The 18138-nt window shown below is 43.4% G+C and overlaps 2 long non-coding RNA genes and 1 pseudogene across 3 annotated transcripts; 2 read left to right on the top strand and 1 right to left on the bottom strand.

The window, feature by feature from the left end:
• The first annotated feature begins 408 nt into the window (after nucleotides 1-408).
• On the top strand, nucleotides 409-2998 carry LOC116531080 (annotated as a pseudogene). The gene has a single exon (XR_004260252.1). The product of XR_004260252.1 is annotated as an ADP/ATP translocase 2 pseudogene (transcript).
• Nucleotides 2999-3238: 240 nt separating this feature from the next.
• LOC116531081 lies at nucleotides 3239-4377 on the top strand. The gene is made up of 2 exons (XR_004260253.1): nucleotides 3239-3914; nucleotides 3946-4377. It is a non-coding gene; the product is annotated as an uncharacterized LOC116531081 (long non-coding RNA).
• A 7402-nt stretch (nucleotides 4378-11779) lies between these two features.
• On the bottom strand, nucleotides 11780-16635 carry LOC116531078. The gene is made up of 3 exons (XR_004260251.1): nucleotides 16597-16635; nucleotides 14736-14841; nucleotides 11780-11955 (listed from the first exon to the last, which is right to left on the bottom strand). It is a non-coding gene; the product is annotated as an uncharacterized LOC116531078 (long non-coding RNA).
• Nucleotides 16636-18138: the final 1503 nt, after the last annotated feature.

Raw genomic sequence — 18138 nt, 5'->3', positions numbered from 1 at the left:
CTAATGTATTCAAAGTTATCCCTATAATTATAGTACTCTCACTCAAATTCCGATAGATTTCCTGAGTGGAAAAGGTGGATTTAGGGCTAGGCTGCGAGAGACTGCAAATGAGCATCAGCTGTCATTTTGACATGGCAGAAGATAGCCTGTGAGCCAGTGCTCTAGAAAACTTTTCATGTAGGTGTGCTGCCTCTCTGCTCTAGCAGTGGTCCTTCTCCTGACAGTGCTGTCGAAGTCTGGTCTCCTGGAGAGCCAGGTTGTTTTCCATCATGTCAACTCAGATGATTGAGATGTTTTTCTTAGATATTCCTAGGTTGCCTAAATAATCAGGAATCTATTTAAATGTGAAGAGCCTATCTATCTCTGGTCTTTAAATAGACACACACACACACACACACACACACACACACACACACACACACGCAAATCTTAGGAAAAGGAATCTGTGAAACTTTATTATTGCATATGTTTTTGATCAAGCAATGCATTAACTCTCTAAGCAGCATTAGTGTCCCATGAGTGTTTCTTCCAGCAGTATAATGTCTGCCTAATGCTAATTTAATCAGGAATGTTGCAAAGCAAGGCAAAGTGAAATGTTGAAATACCTCCTGTCCCCACTGTCCCCTAGTGACCACTTTATTTCAGTAGGAATATATAAATTCTCTTGATTTGTCTCCTTTCAGGCTGATTCGCCAAGTCTACCTGGAAGAAAAGACAGTATTCCTTGAGCTCCATGCCCTACTGGCACAGGATATATGCTTATACCATTGTTTTTCTGTCAATCAGCAACTTCTAAAGTGCTTTCTTTTTTTGAGACAGGGTCTCACCCTGTCACCCAGGCTGGAGTGCCATGGTGTGATCATGGCTCACTGTAGTCACTGCAGCCTCCATATCTCAGGCGCAAGTGACCCACCTCAGCCACCTGAGCAGCTGTGCCATCACACCTGGTTAATTTTTGTATTTTTTGTAGAGATGGGGTTTCACCTTGTGGCCCAGGCTTATCATAAACTCCTGGGCTCAAGCAATCTCCCCACCTCAGCCTCCCAAAGTGCAGGGATTATAGGCGTGAGCCACTGCACCTGCAGGACTTTCCCTAGTATACAAGCTACTCTCTCTTGAAAAAAAATAGCAGGAACCCATTCCAATGTGCAAGTTCCCCTAAAGTGCCACGTCAGAATAACTTTCATGTTTAAAAACAGCTGTCTTCACACCCATTGTGAGGCTACAAAAGGAACATTAAGATGTCAAGCAATTTAGATTCTGTTATCCATTTCTCTATGAAGAGAGAGATGTGTTAAAAGTCTTTAGCTACTTGAAGGGTTGTCGTGAAAAATAAGAATTTTATTCCAGAGGACAGGAGTTATACACAGGGAGGTGTATTATTTACTTGGTGATAAATTTTGTGTAGGCTGTTTAATAAATTTATCTGGTAATGGAATAATCAGGCTTTTTGGTGGAAAGGTACATGCAGAAGCTAAATCATCATTCTGTTAATAGTGTTTAAGAAATTTCTTCAATCCTGCAGCAGCGTGTCTTTCCATTCAGCATGACAGATGCCTTTGTGTCCTTCGCCAAGGACTTCTGGCAGGTGGAGTGGCCACAGCCATCTCCAAGCGATAGCTCCCATTGAGCCAGTCTAGCTGCTGCTGCAGGTGCAGCATGCCAGCAAGCAGATCAACGCAGATAAGCAATACAAGGGCATTATAGACTGCATGGTCTGTATTCCCAAGGCGAAGGGAGTCCTGTCCTGGTGTGGAAACCTGGCCAGTGTCATCAGATACTTCCCCACCCCGACTCTCAACTTTGCCTTCAAAGATAAATACAAGCATATCTTCCTGGGTGGCATGGACAAGAGGACCCAGTTTGGCTCTACTTTGCAGGGAATCTGGCATCAGGTGGTGCTGCTGGGGCCACATCCTTGTGTTTTGTGTACACTCTTGATTTTGCCCATACCCATCTAGCAGCTGATGTGGGTAAAGCTAGAGCTGAAAGAGAGTTCCACAGCCTCGGTGACTCTCTGGTTAAGATCAACAAATCTGAGGAGATTAAAAGCCTATACCAAGGCTTTAATGTGACTGTGCAGGGTATTACCATCTGCCGAGCTGCCTACTTCGGTATCTACGACACTGCAAAGGGAATGCTTCTGGATCCCAAGAACACTCAACATCATCATCAGCTGGATGATCACACAGACTGTCACTGCTGTTGCCGGGTTGACTTCCTATCCATTTGACACCATTTGCCGCCACATGATGATGCAGTCAGGGCACAAAGGAACTGACATCATGTACACAGGCACGCTTGACTGCTGGAGGAAGATTGCTTGTGATGAAGGAGGCAAAGCTTTTTTCAAGGGTGCATGGTCCAGTGTTCTCAGAGGCATGGGTGGTGCTTTTGTGCTTGTCTTGTGTGATGAAATCAAGAAGTGCATATAAGTTATTTTTTAGGATTTTTCCCCCTGTGAACAGGCATTTTCTGTTATATAACATACCTTAAGCATTCTTGACAGACTCCTGGCTGTCAGTTTATCAGTGGCAACTATTTACTTGTTGAAGATGGGAGGCAATAACATTCATCTGACCAGTTTTCTCTTAAAGTCATTTCCATGGTGATGATGATGGCAGCCAATTACATTTTTTATTTTAGTCACTCCTGATAATTTGGAGAAATAAAAATATCTAAAATTAAAAATTCTTCATTGAGATAGAATATGGGCAAGATGACCTTTAAGGTCCTTTTCGGTTTTATCATTGGAAATCCCCAGAAGCAATCTGATAGTCTTAAAACTTTGTCCTTTCAAAGTCCTTTATATTCATTTAGAGCTCTTCAGGAAACCAGAGAATTTTGGGCTTTGGTTGACAAAAGGGTTCTGACCTCTGTTCGTAGCTGGAAACATGAAACATGAAATTCTGGGCTTAATTCTTCTGAAGAAATCTTTAAGTGATTACTAACATAAATGACATTACTAACAAATTTAAAAGCCCATGATGTATTAAAACTTTTACTCTTTATTATTATTATTTTCAGACAGTCTCACACTATTGCCTAGGTTGGAGTGCAGTGCCACGGTCTCAGCTCACTGCAACCTCTGCCTCCCAGGTTTGTGATTCTCCTGCCTCAGCCTCCAAAGTAGCTGGAATTGATTACAGATGTCTGCCACCATGCTCAGCTAATTTATGCATTTTTAGTAGCAAGGTTTTACCATGTTACCCAGGCTGGTCTGGAACTCCTGACCTCAAGTGATCCGCCCATCTCGGCCTCCCAAAGTGCTGGAATTATAGGTGTGATCCACTGTGCCCAACCCTCTTGATAATTTTTATTCTTGTTTCTTCTTATCTGTGGGACTCCAGTTCGAATGGGGTTGGAATTGTGGTGTTCAGTTTTATACTAGTATTTTACCCAAGTGTGTCATGGCTTTTTCTAATCATTGTAATATCCACAGAAATGCTGGAAGGGTAATGGAATAACAGGTAAATTTGCTGTCATTTTATGCCACATCCTCCTCTCTACTTTGCTTCTTGATACAGATTATAAAGGTAATTGTGAAAACAGCTGGACCTCAGAAGGTTGAGCTAAGATTCTTTTTTTGGCAACCTGCAAGTAATGTTTCATTTTTTTTATTACATGATCTCTTTCCCCATATAGTTGGCAGATGTTTTTTTCCCCTTTCCTACCTTAAACTTTTTTGTTTGGAGTACAGTCTAAAACCAACATCAGTTAGCCTTGATTTTCTTTCTTTCTTTTTTTTTTTTTTTTGGACAACCACCTGGTTCATTGATAAGAGTAACAAGTTCGGAACTAAGAGGTATGTTACAAGCTGCCCTTAACAACACCTGAAAACCCAAGACTCATCTGGAGGCTTTGTCAGTAGTAAGGTAGGTTTTGTGTGTGTGTGTGTGTGTGTGTGTGTGTGTGTGTGTGTGTGTGTGTGTGTGTGTGTGTGAGAGAGAGAGAGAGAGAGAGAGAGATGGAATAGGGTGAAGGTGAAGAAATTGACTTGTGCCTGTTTTCAGATAAAGGAGTAAAGTGATCTTTTATGAACTGTAACTGTCTTGAAAGAGAAATTGATCATCAGGTGGTCAAGTACTCTTGGAATGTCTCTTGGCTGTTTACTGTGGCCTCTTTACAATGGTGAGACTATTTCTACCCTCTACTTTCCAATATTCTTTTATTCCCTTATTGGATAATGCCAGTGTAAACAGCCCTGATACTAGATGTACCTAAAAAGAGGTATAAGCCAAGTCATTGTTCAGTGTAGTCATTTCCTAGTATGTTTATATTTTGTCACACATCAGAATGTATATTTTATAGAGCATGTGTTTGTCTACTTGTCTGTCTACTGTAATATGTCTTTAATAAAGCTAAAGTACATTATGATTTTCTGATCATCTTTTGCCTAATGTACAGCAGTGAAATGGTCCATTTTTGAGTTTGTATCCTTTTGAGGGGGTCTTCCAGTAGCTGTACAAGTGATAACAGGGCAGAGTTGTTGTCCTTTTAGTTCTTGCCAAGTCACATACTGCCTTGAGCCTGCCCCTGGCTGCCCCTGCAGCTGTGAGTTGTGAGGACAGGTACTGGCTGCTTTCCTGCTTCCTCCCTGGTTGTATCTACCCTGGTGCTAGATGTCTGGCAGGTATGCAAACAAATACACTTAATAATTCATTAGAAAATAAGAGTGCTTTCTGCACAGGGAAGGATATGAAGGCAGCATTTTCTAATTTGGTAAATCTTTGATTAACAGGATATTTGAAGAATGTTAATATTCTGGTCAACTTTGTTACTATACTATATCATAGGGGCCATTTTCTTTGAGGCTAGCAACTCTTTGAAAGCTGGGTTCATAATATTTACCCCATTGTGTACTTCTTTTTTTCTTCCCAGCTAATTTTTGCATTTTTAGCAGAGATGGGGCCCATCGTGTACTTCTACTGCACTTTATTCTTTACAAGGCACTTTCCACAGACATCTCACTTGAATTTCACAACACTCTTATGATACAGATTGGGCAGACAATTTTTACACATTTTATAGTTATGGAAACTGGCTTGGTGAGATTATCACTTACCCAATATCAAAAGCTTTTGTTTTACCTCACCCACTTCCTCCTTTTCTTTGTTTACAAACTTTTGATATTAGGTAAGTGGTGATTTCACCAAGTCCTGGGCATCCCATCCCTGAGAGCATTGGCCAGAAAGACAGCAGAATTTGAATCCAGGTTTTCTGATTCAGAGTTTTCCCCACTACGATACCTTCCAATTCAAGCATAGTGTCTTCTCTGTAGTTTGCATAAACACTGGATAAAACTTTCTGGACATGGATCACTTCCAGTGTGACAGATTGGACTGAAATATAACCTGGAAACTGCTTTTTACTAAATTTCTAATAGAAAAATTAGACTTTTTTTTTCTCTTTTAAGGTGACATGCAAAAAATATAATGCCATGATCTTTTTTTTATTGTTAATTGTCTTTTATTTTGGAGTGGGACATGCTAGTGGGAGCATCTTGCTGAGTTATGAAAGATATTTGTTCACACTTGTACATATTTAGTGGTTTGTGACAGTGCTTAAGCAATCTGTGTTGAAGGACTAGTTGCCATGGATCAATACTTTTGAAAAATACAATAAGAATTTCTAGAAAAATTAAGTTAAAATACAGGCATAAAATTTTTTATTACAGATTCAACAAACATAAAATTACTATCAAACTGCAATTAAAATTTCTAAATGCTTATTCTCAGTTTCTAGAGTTTATTGTGGACAAATAGCAAAGAGTTTGTGGATTGGCACAAGTCTGCAGATCAGTTCTGTAGTAGCATTGCTGTAACTGTATAACAGTGCATTTATATGTCAGGGTGGGAATCAGTTTAACTTATTTTGGGGGATCCTTTTAATCTTGCTGGTATGATATGATTGAAACTGAGGACTGGACTTTTGTCCAGAGGCCTCCCTGACTAGAAGCAGCAATTAAAACACCTTTTCAGCTCCCCAAATTCCTCCTGTTCTTCGGCTCTTCACTTGCTGGTTAGAATCATTTGTAGCATGCTATTTGTTTTCCAGGTCTGCTTTCTGGACCTGGATGGGCTGCCTGTGACTTGCTATAAGGGAAATTGTATCACAAGAGAGGGAAAGGAAAGAGGAAGTACACGGGTCATTATTCTGGGAGGAAGGCAGTCTGATGCTATGGAGTCTGATATGGGCTTGTGGGTGATCACTAGAGTAATGCTTCATCTGGGCTGTTTCATTCACCACCTCTACTGCTTTGTTCAGCCAGTCAAGAAATACTTCTTGAAATCTCTAGGCTAGAGATTTGTCCCTGTTCATTTAGTTCTCAGACCTTCCCCAAAGGCCAGTCATCAAAGGACAGACAAAAAGAGGCAAGTAGGAAGTTTTAATACAATTACTGCTGGGAAGAAATGATGCAACTAATAGCAAATACATTCTGCTTTCGCCTTTCAAATACTGTGAAGCATTTTACATACTTAACATTTATTTACAACAATCCCTTTGAGGGAGATATTCTTATCTCCTGTATTAGGCTGTTCTTGCATTGCTATGAAGAAATACTTGTGACTGGGTAATTTATTTTAAAAAAGAGGTTTAATCAGCTCACAGTTCTGGAGGTTTTATAGGAAGCATGGTGCCAACATCTCCTCAGCTTCTGGGGAGGCCTCAGGAAGCTTAAAATCATGGAAGGCGAAGGAGGAGCAGATACGTCACATGGCAAAAGCAGGAACAAGACAAATTGGTGGGGAGGTTCCACACACTTTTAAACAACCAGATCTTGGGAGAACTCACTCAATTCATGAGAACTCTACCCCCAAGATGCAATCACCTCCCACCCGGCCCCACCCACAACACTGGGGATTACATTTCAGCACAAGATTCGAGTGGTGACAAAACCCAAACTCTATCATCCCCATTGTACAGATGATGATCCTGGATAAGCAAGTTGCCCAAATTAACATAATTAGCAAGCAGTACAACTAGGAATTAAAAATTATATCTTCCTTATATCTAAGCACACATTCTTGCCCTGTGCCAAACAAAGGGAAAAAGTGAGCTTTTATGAAACTCCTACTTTGTCATTTAGCCTTTGTTGTTGGCTAAACTTGTTTTCCCAACCTTCTGAAATTCAATATATTGGTACCTCAGAGTATAATCATATTCCCAGATAAGCTCTTTAAAGAGGTAATAATGTTAAAATGAGCACAGAGCAAAGACCAAAGACCACGTATGGACCATCAAGAAGGAAGCCACAGAGAGAGCTCTCAGAAGAAACCAAGCTTGCTGACATATTGATCTTGGATGTCTAGCTTCCAGAGCAGTAAATCAATTGTTTAAAGCCATCTGGTCTGTGGAATTTTGTTATGGTAGCCCAGGCAAACTAATAAGGTCTTTCAGCAACACAGCCAGGCTGGTAAGATTTTCTTCAGTTTTGAGAATAAAATAGTCTCAAGCTGTATGATTTGCCAGAGGTCATGTGCTCCAAAGCCCCTGCTCTTTCTACTGAACCACCCTGTCCTCTGACCCCATCTGGTTCTTTGTATACTAAAATCTACTGTAGAGACTTAATATTCATATGGACATTCTGAGGAGAAACTGGAAGTGAAATTGATGAACGCACTGGCTAGTATGCTTGCAGTTCTGGTGCACTGCACATCCCCAGCCTCACGGAAGTTCAAGCAAAAGGCATCTGCAGGACTGAACTATACTTGCCACAAAACAAGAAACTGGAATGTCTTTATGACATAAATGAATGCATCTGGGGACAAATAAGCAAGTTATTTGGAGTTTTCAAGAAATACTTTTAAACGCCTGTCTTATTCTTTCTTCCCAAGGACAAACCGGATTTTGAAATCAATATGTAGGATCTCATATGTGGAATGACTGGCTGGTCTTGAGTTTACTCAAAATCAAGTAGTGTAATTTTGCCTCCTTTGTAAATGCCCCATCAAAGCCAATGTGAATTTCTCTCTCTTGAAAACAGTAGGTGTGTGGTTTAAGGTCAGCAGTTAGAGGCTAGTTTGAATTATTTATTCTGGGCAAGCTTCAGAGGCAAGCACACAGGTATATGCTCCATGCCAGAAACAGCTAGTGCAGAGAAGGAACAATTGTCATCAAACAGTGAATTACTGCCACCTCCATGGTTCTGTTCTTTATACACGTAACCTGGAGGTGGCTCAGGGACTATACAGATAGGCTCTTACTAAAAAGGAACTTAAGGTTAAGATTCAGGTGTGTGAGGTTGAGTGTTTTGACTTTTGGGGAAGCACAAAATCATCATAAATTGCAGGTCTGGGGGAAAAGCGGTGCATCATGTTGGTAGGGGCGTTACTTTTTGGGCCACACTCCTCCATGTGCACCAGCTTTCTCACACCTTTTCCCGAGCTCAGTCACTTGTCTCACCTGCCAAATGTGTACCATTTCCCAAAGTGCCCCTGAGTGCAAAACACTATAAAACCCAGGGAGGAGGCTGGGCACGGTGACTCACGCATGTAATCCCAGCACTTTGGGAGGCTGAGGCAGGCAGATCACAAGATCAGGAGTTTGAGACCAGCCCAGCCAATAGGTGAAACGCTGTCTCTACTGCAAATACGAGAATTAACTGGGCATGGTGGCGCATGCCTGTAGTCCCCGCTACTCAGGAGGCTGAGGCCGGAGAATCGCTTGAACCCGGGAGGTGGAGGTTGCAGTGAGCCAAGATCGCGCCACTGCACCCCATCCTGGACGATAGAACTAGACTCTGTCTAAAAAATAAACCCAGGGAGGAGAGAAGTTTGAAAACTACCCCATGTCTTCCCTGTTGAAAGCTGCAGTATTTCTGCCTTTGGGCAGCCTTAATTTAGAGAAGGCCCCAAGAGCTCATTACTTTTCTTAGTTCAGGGAAGAGATTTTGTAAAGATAAATCCCAATTTACAGAAATGACTGTTCGTTTTGACCAGAAGTCCTTACTTGTGTCTAAGTTCTGGGTGTACGACTCGTTAGTGAAATGGTTACTGAGGCTGGTGGAAGAATTTAAGAACAGCATTTCTTCTGTAGCTCTTGAATGCAGGGGTGTGGCTTTTAGAATGTCTTTGGTTACAGAAACAAACCTGTTCAGTTTTCTTTCTCTCCCCATTAAGCCAGAACATTTCCTTCCTTATTGCTCTTTCTACCTTTCCTCCAATCCCCAATAAAAGAGTTTGGTCAAAAGAACTGGCAACTAAACTCCCAAGTCTCCAGTTTGCCATCCATGGTGGGAGTCCCATGGCTAGGCGGGGCTGCCAATTTCCTGCAGAGACAGCTGGCTACATATAGCTACATATATGAGGATTCCTTGCGGTAAGCCAACGTCCTTGGGCCCTGCATTTACTATATGGTTTTTAAAAGTGAATGATTCAGAGCACTGCCTTTGACAGAGCTGGACTCCAATCCTACCACACCTCTTACCAGTTGTGGGAGCTTAAGCCAGTTTCTTAGATGCTTTGTACCTCATTCCCCTTATCTATAAAATGGAAATAGTCATGCTTACCTTATATGCTTGTTGAGATAACTTAGATGAGCTGAGCATATAAAGTAATAAGCATAGTGCCCAGCACAGTGCTCAACACATTTTGGCTGCTATTAGCTATTGTTATGGGCACTCAGAATGGAGCACTCCTTTCTCACTCCCTTCTCTATCTGGGACAACTCAAGATGGGGCAAGGGGAATATTAATAGCAAGAAGTAACCTCAATGAGCTAGTTTAGGGCTAGTCCTGGAGATTGGGATTCCTAGTTGGATTTTGCTTAGAAACAAGATACAATATCCTGAAACTATGATTAAGTGAAAAGTGCAGGCCAGACATGGTGGCTCACGCCTGTAATCCCAGCACTTTGGGAGGCCAAGGCAGGTAGATCACCTCAGGTCAGGAGTTCGAGACCAGCCTGACCAACATGGTGAAACACCATCTCAACTAAAAATACGAAAGTTAGCTGGGCACGGTGGTGTGTGCCTGGAGGCTGAGACAGAAGAATCGGTTGAACCCAAGCAGGTGGTGGTTGCAGTGAGCCAAGATCGCTCGATTGCACTTCAGCCTGGGAGGCAGAGCGAACTCCATCTCAAAAAAAAAAAAAAAAAAGAAAACTTCATTCAGCTTGAGTCCATTGGACTTGTATGCTGAGCAGTTCTTACTGTGTGATTTTGTGAAGTCTTGATGTCACCCGATGTCTCCCCATCCCTGTTCCCATAGTGTCTTTGTTTCTTCCAATTGGTTTATAGTGGTTCTTAACTTTCCCAGGAGAGGACCCCCTTTATCTGGAGAATAATAATGACAAAGTCTTGCGTGGGATTTTGAATGTGATTCTTGCATGGGAGGGTCAAAATTGAGAAACTTTGACCCTCCCAGAAAGTATATAGTGTTAACTGGGCAACAATGAGCATCTTTCCTAAATGAGGGCTGTCCTCAGCCCACAGATTCCGCCTATAGTGTATTTCCAGTGGTTGTATAGGAATTCATGCAATAATCTATGGCAAACTGAATTATTTCTTAGAATGTTCTCTTTAGGACTCAGTATGTTAGCTTCATACCAAGGGGAATGGTGGTATTGGGAAAACTGCAGATGTTCTGGAAGCAGAGCACTTGAGTTCAAATCTTTACGACTCTTGATTTGCAAAAAAAGAGGAAAAAAAATCTTGACGGCTCCTCTTATAGGCAAATTACTAAATTTCTCTTAGTCTCTGTTTCCTTCTCTGCATGACAGCAGTGAGAGTACTCACTTCACAAGATTACTGTAAGCACCAAGTGGGAATCACTTCTGCTGGCGAGAAGAAAACACTTCAGTTTTTATAAGTCTGACTTATTTGGGTGTATGGGTAAAGAAAATGGCAACTTCATTTCCTCTGGGCCCTCTGGCCGATCAGTGGACTGCACTTCATCCTTGGGGAACAGCTGTGGCTTTTTCATAGATTCAAACCTCACTCTAATTTCCCCAAGGCTCCTCCGGGTTTACTCTAAAGGGAGCCCCTTGTTTGAATTGTTGTTGGTCTGAAGAGGGACCAGCAGCTGCTTGCCTGCAAAGATATGTTGCAGCCTCTGTGGGCATTCCCTGGACACTGCACACAGCTGCTGTCCCCAAACAACCGCAAACTAGGATGCTTTGACAAGGAGAGTTTGAATATTTTATGTATCTTGTTTTCCAATTACACTTAAGAATTGAATAAGCTGAGTAGTAGGAAGCTGAATTGCTAGCCTGGCAAAGGAATGAACAGAAAAACCTAAAAAATTTAAAAAAGAGGATTAAAAAGAATGCCCTTGTTCAGTGTAGGAGCCTGGCTTACTTTTCTTGGTACTCTGCTGTTCCTGATACTGTTCAAGCTGGGCCTTGAAGATCTGGAACCATGTAGCTTGGATTTTCTTCAGACCAAAATACCTCGATGCTCATTTTGTTTCTTTTGAGACAGAGTCTCTGTTGCCCAGGCCGGAGTATGGTGGCGCAATCTCAACCCAATGCAACCTCTGCCTCCTTGGTTCAAGTGATTCTCGTGCCCCAGCCTCCCGAATAGCTGGGATTACAGGCACCTGCCACCACTCCCGGCTAATTTTATTTATTTATTTATTTATTAAAGACGGGGTTTCACCATGTTGGTCAGGCTGGTCTTGAACTCCCGACCTCAGGTGATCCACCCGCCTTGGCCTCCAAAGTGCTTGGATTACAGGGGTGAGCCACCATGCCTGACCTGCCTGGCCAATTTTTGTATTTTTAGTAGAGACTGGGTTTTGCCATGCTGGCCAGGCTAGTTTTGAACTCCTGACCTCAGGTGATACTCCCACCTTGGCCTCCCAAAGTACTGGGATTACAGGTGTTGAGCCATCACACCCAGCCTCGATGCTCATTTTGAACTATCAACTTACCTTTGATGCCTTTGTAGAATCATCCAACTACTCCTCCATAAATGGTCCAGGATTAATGTGCATTCACGTTCAGTGTAAGGCAGCTGATTCCAGAAATGTAAGCCAAATCAGAAAACTCTCCTAAAAAGGATGTCCTGTCTACTGCAAAGCTGTCTTCCCAAGCTAGCCAGTAAGTCTGAATTTGGGCACAGAAGAAGAGGAGCAGATGGGTTGGGGTCTGAGATGCAGGGCAAACTGGAGGGTTTTCTTGGCATATTTGCTCTTCAAATTTAGATTTTAGAATATGTGAGATAGTGACATTCTCACATTGGTCCTAAGCCATGGAGGAAATCGTGCCCCATTGAGAAGTGGAGACATTTCAGCCCTTGCTATCTCATCAGCAAACCACAGGATTGGTGAAGGGGCTGATGGAATCCTTTTAAAGGTCTTGCGCCATTTTCTTGCCTTTCTTTTTGTTCAAAGACATCTCTTTTTCTCGTTTTCCATCTTGAGGCAAAATTGAAAACTTAGCCTACACATTCTTTTGGGCTAGAACTGGCCTCTAGGTGGCGATTCAGTACAGAGAATGGTGGTGGCTGGCGTCACCTCGAGCCACCATTTCTCAGAGATAGCATTATAGAAGGGGATTCATGAGAAATCGGGCTTCACAATAGAGGGACGACTTGGCCATTGTCGCTGTTCAAGCTGGGATCCTGAAGAGGTTGGGTGCGTGGGGAGCTGTGAAAGCACCTAGTCTCAAGCAATATAACATGGGTTTAGGGCTCCCACTAGGACGGAGCCCAGGGTAGTTTGGCAAGGTTGTAAGGTTTGGGCTTGACCTGCTGGGAACCCTGAGCCTTGAGCTTCAGGCTTTGTTCCCTCCCTTCTGGGAGGCCTCACTCAGGCTCACAGCCCCTGATGGAGCCCTCAGCTTGGCGGCTGCCTGCCCAAGCTCTCCAGAAAAGGCAGACAGCTCCTAGTTGAAGTCCCCTCACTTTACCTCCTTTTCCTTCCCCCTGCTCCCTCCTCTTTCTCTTCTCCTTCACCCCTCCTTCCCTTCTGCCTCCCCCTACCTCTGCTTCTTCCTCCACCCTCCCCGCTTCCCCACCTCCTCATACACCCCATTCTCACTTTCTGCTATTTACAAAGCACTTTCCCCATGTGATCTCATTTGCTGCTCAGAGACTCCTAGAGAAGAGGGACAGGTTGAGCCCTCCCTTACTCCATGCACACTTGGAGGACACAATGCAAAAATGTTTATAAAGATTCCTTTATCTGCCTGTCACCACCAGCAAATAGTACTGTGGGGCAACTACTGAATTCAAATTAGGGCATGTTGCTTGGCATGGGGGAAGTCTCAAAATTATTTACTGAATGAATAAATTATAGTTGCAAACAACTAAATCAAGGGACAGTAGGTAGCAGAGTCCATTCTGGAAGTTAGGCTTCAGACTTGTAGGACCAGCGATATTGCTGCACTAGATACTAATTACATCATAGTTTTCTGGTAAAAAATACAGTATGTAAGTACATAAAGGGACCCATGCAGATCTGTCTGCCTGTCTGGCACTCAACCACATGAAACTACTCTGGCACCAGTTGCTGTCTGTCAGGGGACACTAGGAACTGTGGGGGGATCTAGGGGAGCAGCTGGCCTTTCTGAGGCCTTCCTTAAGGTATGGGATAGGCACTCCGAGCTTCTCATCTATCAAAACCCTTCTGTCTTTAACTGATCTAACATATTGAGATAAAAAGCACCACCCAGTTATGACTCATCCCACTCCGTTCCAATCCATGAATCAGCACTTTTTGGTTTTTGCTTAAATGTACACATTTCAGGCAGTTCAGGACTCTGCAATGAGACTATGTGGTTCAAATCCTAGCTCTACCACTACCTAGGTATCTGGCCTTGGGTAGGTTGTTTAACCTCTTTGTGCCTCTGTTTCTCGTCTTTTAAATGATAATCCTAAGAATATTTAACTCGTAACATTACTGTGGGGATTTAGAGAGTTAATACATAGAACACAGTGGGAACAATGCCTGGCAATTAGTCAAAGCTAGAAGTGTTCAACAGATCTCTCGTTACAGTTTCCCGGCTTTGAGAATTGGCTTGTGTTCATCGGATGGAGGCGCTTCATGATTTTGTAGAATTCCCTGGAATGCTGTCATTTTAGCCGTGAGGCTTTCAACATTTTCCCACTCAGTTACAGCTTTCTTGAGGCCTAAAGAAGAGAGGTTCGCACCTGTAATCCCAGCACTTTGGGAGGCCAAGGTGGGCGGATCACAAGGTCAGGAGATCGAGACCATCCTGGCTAACATGGTGAAACCCTGTCTCTACTAAAAATGCAAAAAATTTAGTCGGGTATGGTAGCACACGCCTGTAGTCCCAGCTGAGGGGACTGAGGAAGGAAAATTGCTTGAACCTGCGAGGCAGAGGTTGCAGTGGACCGAGATCATGCCACTGCACTCCAGCCTGGGCGACAGAGCAAGACTCCATCTCAAAAAAAAAAAAAAAAAAGAAGAGAGGAAATGATTTGAAGTGTATTTTTCTGCTAATGAGGCTGTGGTGTTTCTATTCATATACAGCATCCCCAGGTGGCTCCAGACAGAACACAAGGGCTTTTTTTTCTCTACAATAGTGCTTACCACCTAGCACACAGTAGGTGTTAAATAAATGCTTGTGCCAGGAAGGGAGGAAGAAAGATGTAGTACAGAGGAAAACATTAATTAGTACATAGTAGTTTGTATGGACAAGGTCCCAGTGGGGTATACACTTGTTCCCTACGATCTAATGGCCAAGCATGAAAATCACCAAGGAAATGTGATCAACTCAGAGGAGAAGGAGGGGGAGGAGGAGAGAGAAGAAACTGGAGGAGCCTGTTACCTAACCGAAGATATCAGTCCTTCCATTGCAAATGGTTCCATCAGCTGGGGCCCAGTGGAAAACCTTGCCGCTGCTCTGGGACATCCAAGGCATCTCCAATTGCTGCCTGCCCTAGAGTTTCATCCTTCGAGGGGTAGTTTGTCATTTGTTTGGTAGCCTCTACAGTACTCTTTCTTATGGCTAAAGCCCAGCTAGCTCACCAGACATTTCTGTGGGCTTTGGCAGGAGAAAGAGACGGGAGGCAAATGATGGTCTAGGGTGGTTCTTAGGAGAAACGTTTCTGACCTTGGCAGTCTTATTCCAATTTATATGCCAAATTAGGCTGCTAATAGATCCTCACCCACAACCCAAGTCCTCTAGCCTGAAAAGCTTAGAGTAGACAGAATGTAACTAGAAACTACTCTACGTTCTGTAAGGGAGCTGAAATTGAAACAGAGCTTCTCTAGTGAACACATTAGCTAATCAACTAGGTCACTGATGGTAAGTAGGACTGTCTCAACTGTGTGCCAAGTCCGATTGATGGATAAAGCCTGCCTGGGGAATTGTGTTGAGTTGGATTCTGAGTCTTCATCATCACATCTAGGCCCCAGGGGCAGGTGCTGTAATTCACCATTAATGTCGGTCACAAGTGCAAGAATGGGGAGTCGCCCCAGGAGACATAGATACTGTAGATACATACCTGCTTGAGGAGGCTATTTGGAGTTAGGAAAACAAAGATGGTTGAATGGTCAATTATGCTTATTTAATTAAATCATGATAGACCTTGAACAATTCAACTCTTTAGGAAAATGTGGTATCAGCTCAGGAAGAAGACACAGAAGGAATGAGAGCGGGGACAATGGAGTGTTCCAGTTCCATAGCTCTGTAGAGCCTTCTCAGTATTTACAAACAGTCAGATTGGGCTAGGCACGATGGCTCACAGCTGTAATCCCAGCACTTTGGGAGGCCGAGGTGGGCGGATAACCTGAGGTCAGGAGTTCGAGAACACCCTGGCCAACATGGCAAAACCCCGTCTAATACAAAAATTACCTGGGCATGGTGGCAGGCACCTGTAATCCCAGCTACTTGGGAGGCTGAGGCAGGAGGATCGCTTGAACTCAGGCGGTGGAGGTTGCAGTGAGCTGAGATTGCAGCCTGGGCAACAGAGCAAGACTCCTTTTCAAAAAAAACAAAAATGAAAATAAAAACAGATTGAGAGGTAGCAGGCATGACGACATTAGTTATTCTGAGTTGCAGTTCAACGCCTGGGAAGCTCCTGGAATAGACAGTTAAGCCATTGGCAACCAGAAGGAAAGGCAGACTGTTTCCCAGAGTACTGTGAATTACTTAGCATCCATGAGATGTTTTAAGTATTTTGTCATGAAACATAGGCAGTGGTGGGGAGGGGATTTCCATGGTTATTCAAGTTTGGAAAACCTGTTAAAAAAATTCAGTAAAGTTAAACTGTAGCCCAAGGTGGCTCTTGGCCTGAGGGAGTTATAGAAATGTGATAAGCTAAGAAACCAAAAGTAGAGAATAGGTGAGGCTCTGAAAGGCCTTAGACGAAAAGATGAGGGATTTCGTTTTGATTGGGAGGCACTGAGGATTTGTGGGCAGGAGAAGGGATACATTCAGGGTTGGGGGTTAGGAAAATAACTGGTGGTACCATGAAGATTGAATACAGAAGAGACTGGAGATCAGAAGACTAATTAGAAAGGTGTTACATGGGCCAGGCACTGTGGCTCACACCTGTAATCCCAACACTTTGGGAGTCCAAGGCAGGTGGATCACAAGCTCAGGAGATTGAGACCATCTTGGCCAACAGGGTGAAACCCTGTCTCTACTAATATACAAAACATTAGCTGGGTGTGGTAGCACACACCTGTAGGCAGTCCCAGCTACTCATGAGGCTGAGGCAGGGAAATCCCTTGAACCCAGGAGGCGGAGGTTGCAGTAAGCTAAGACTGTGCCACTGCACTCCAGCCCAGGTGACAGAGCAAGACTCCATCTCAAAAAAAAAAAAAAAAAAAAAAAAAAAAAAGGAAAGATGTTATATGGTCCAAACAAGACATGCTAGCAGCCTAAACTTGGGCAGTTGCAACGGAATGAAAAGGGAAGGGCCAAAGTCAAGAGACATTTTCATCAGTAATAATATGTCAGGTCTAGTCTGACGTCCAGCAGCACTCAAGTACATGAAGGGCGATACTGACAGGGTACTGACCAGCCCTTCTCTACACCCTTAAGTACAAAGCCAGCAGAGTGGGAGGTAAATTGCTGAGATGAAGCATTTGATTAGATAGAAAGTGTATCTTCCTAATGCTAGGGATAATTAAACCCTGGAAGAGTTACCAGAGCACTAGCATAGCTTTTCCACAGGAAAGCAGCCATCTGCCCTGGCTCTCTAAGGCACATGACCATTTAAAGCTCCTTTCTGCTCCATAAGTCTATAATTAATGTATCTTAGGAATCTGAATATTGACAGGGGCCTTAGAGCTGATGTAGTCAGTGGCTTTCAAACCTGACTGAACATCACGATCCTCTAGGGAGCTTACTAAAATGCAGATTCTCAACCTCCGTTTCCAGAAACTTGGATTTGATTGGCAGAGTCTGGGAATCTGCATTTTTTGATGTCTTCAAGTGATTATAATGTATAATCAAATTTTTAGACCCACCAATTAATTTTATAGTGAGTGAACTGAGGCCCAGAGAGGAGCAGGGACTTCCCTAAGGCCATACTGGCAAGGTATCAGTTAGTGGCAGAGTGGACACTAGTATCCCATGCTTAGGGATCCTCCAGTAGGCCACAGACAAATGCTTGGTCCCATTACTTGGCTCTAGGCTGAGGGTTACACAGTGAATAAACGGTTCAGAAACCTTTCCTGTTACCCCCTACGCTCAAGGAGATGTGTTGCTTCAGTATAGAATGTACCCAGGAGTGCTGAGTGTTATTATTGGCCATAACAATAGTTAATGTTTGCTGTGTGTCAGGCCTTGCTCTAGGCACTTTACATAAAACTCTCTTAATCTGCACAATTTCTCCATAAGATCAATTTTATCCCCATTTTACGGAAGATGAAACTGAGGCACAGTGAAGTTAAGAGGGCAAGATTCTGCTCTCACCATACATCGTGCCCTGATAACTGTTTTCCTTTGGCCTGGAGCACTCAGCCTTCACTCTGTAGTCACTCCCTTTACTTCACACACTCAGTACTAGCCTCTTGCTCTTACGTCTCCTCAGAGAGCCATTCAGAACAGAGCAGCGGAAGAGTTTGGCTCCAGAGTCCCAGTGCCACACCTCACGGTGGGGACCCCTTTACTGAGCAGCTAAAACCTGAGAGTGGGACTGGACTGCTGAGGCAGCTGGCAGTGGGCAATAGTGACCAGTGACTAGCCCTGCCAGTTTTCCTGGAGCAGGACCTGCAGC

The sequence above is a fragment of the Sapajus apella genome, unplaced genomic scaffold, assembly GCF_009761245.1.
Source record: "Sapajus apella isolate SASKATOON/1434 unplaced genomic scaffold, GSC_monkey_1.0 scaffold69, whole genome shotgun sequence".
Lineage (NCBI taxonomy): Eukaryota > Metazoa > Chordata > Mammalia > Primates > Cebidae > Sapajus > Sapajus apella.
The sequence above is the reverse complement of the archived record's forward strand: the minus strand, read 5'-3'. Positions and strand labels throughout refer to the sequence as shown.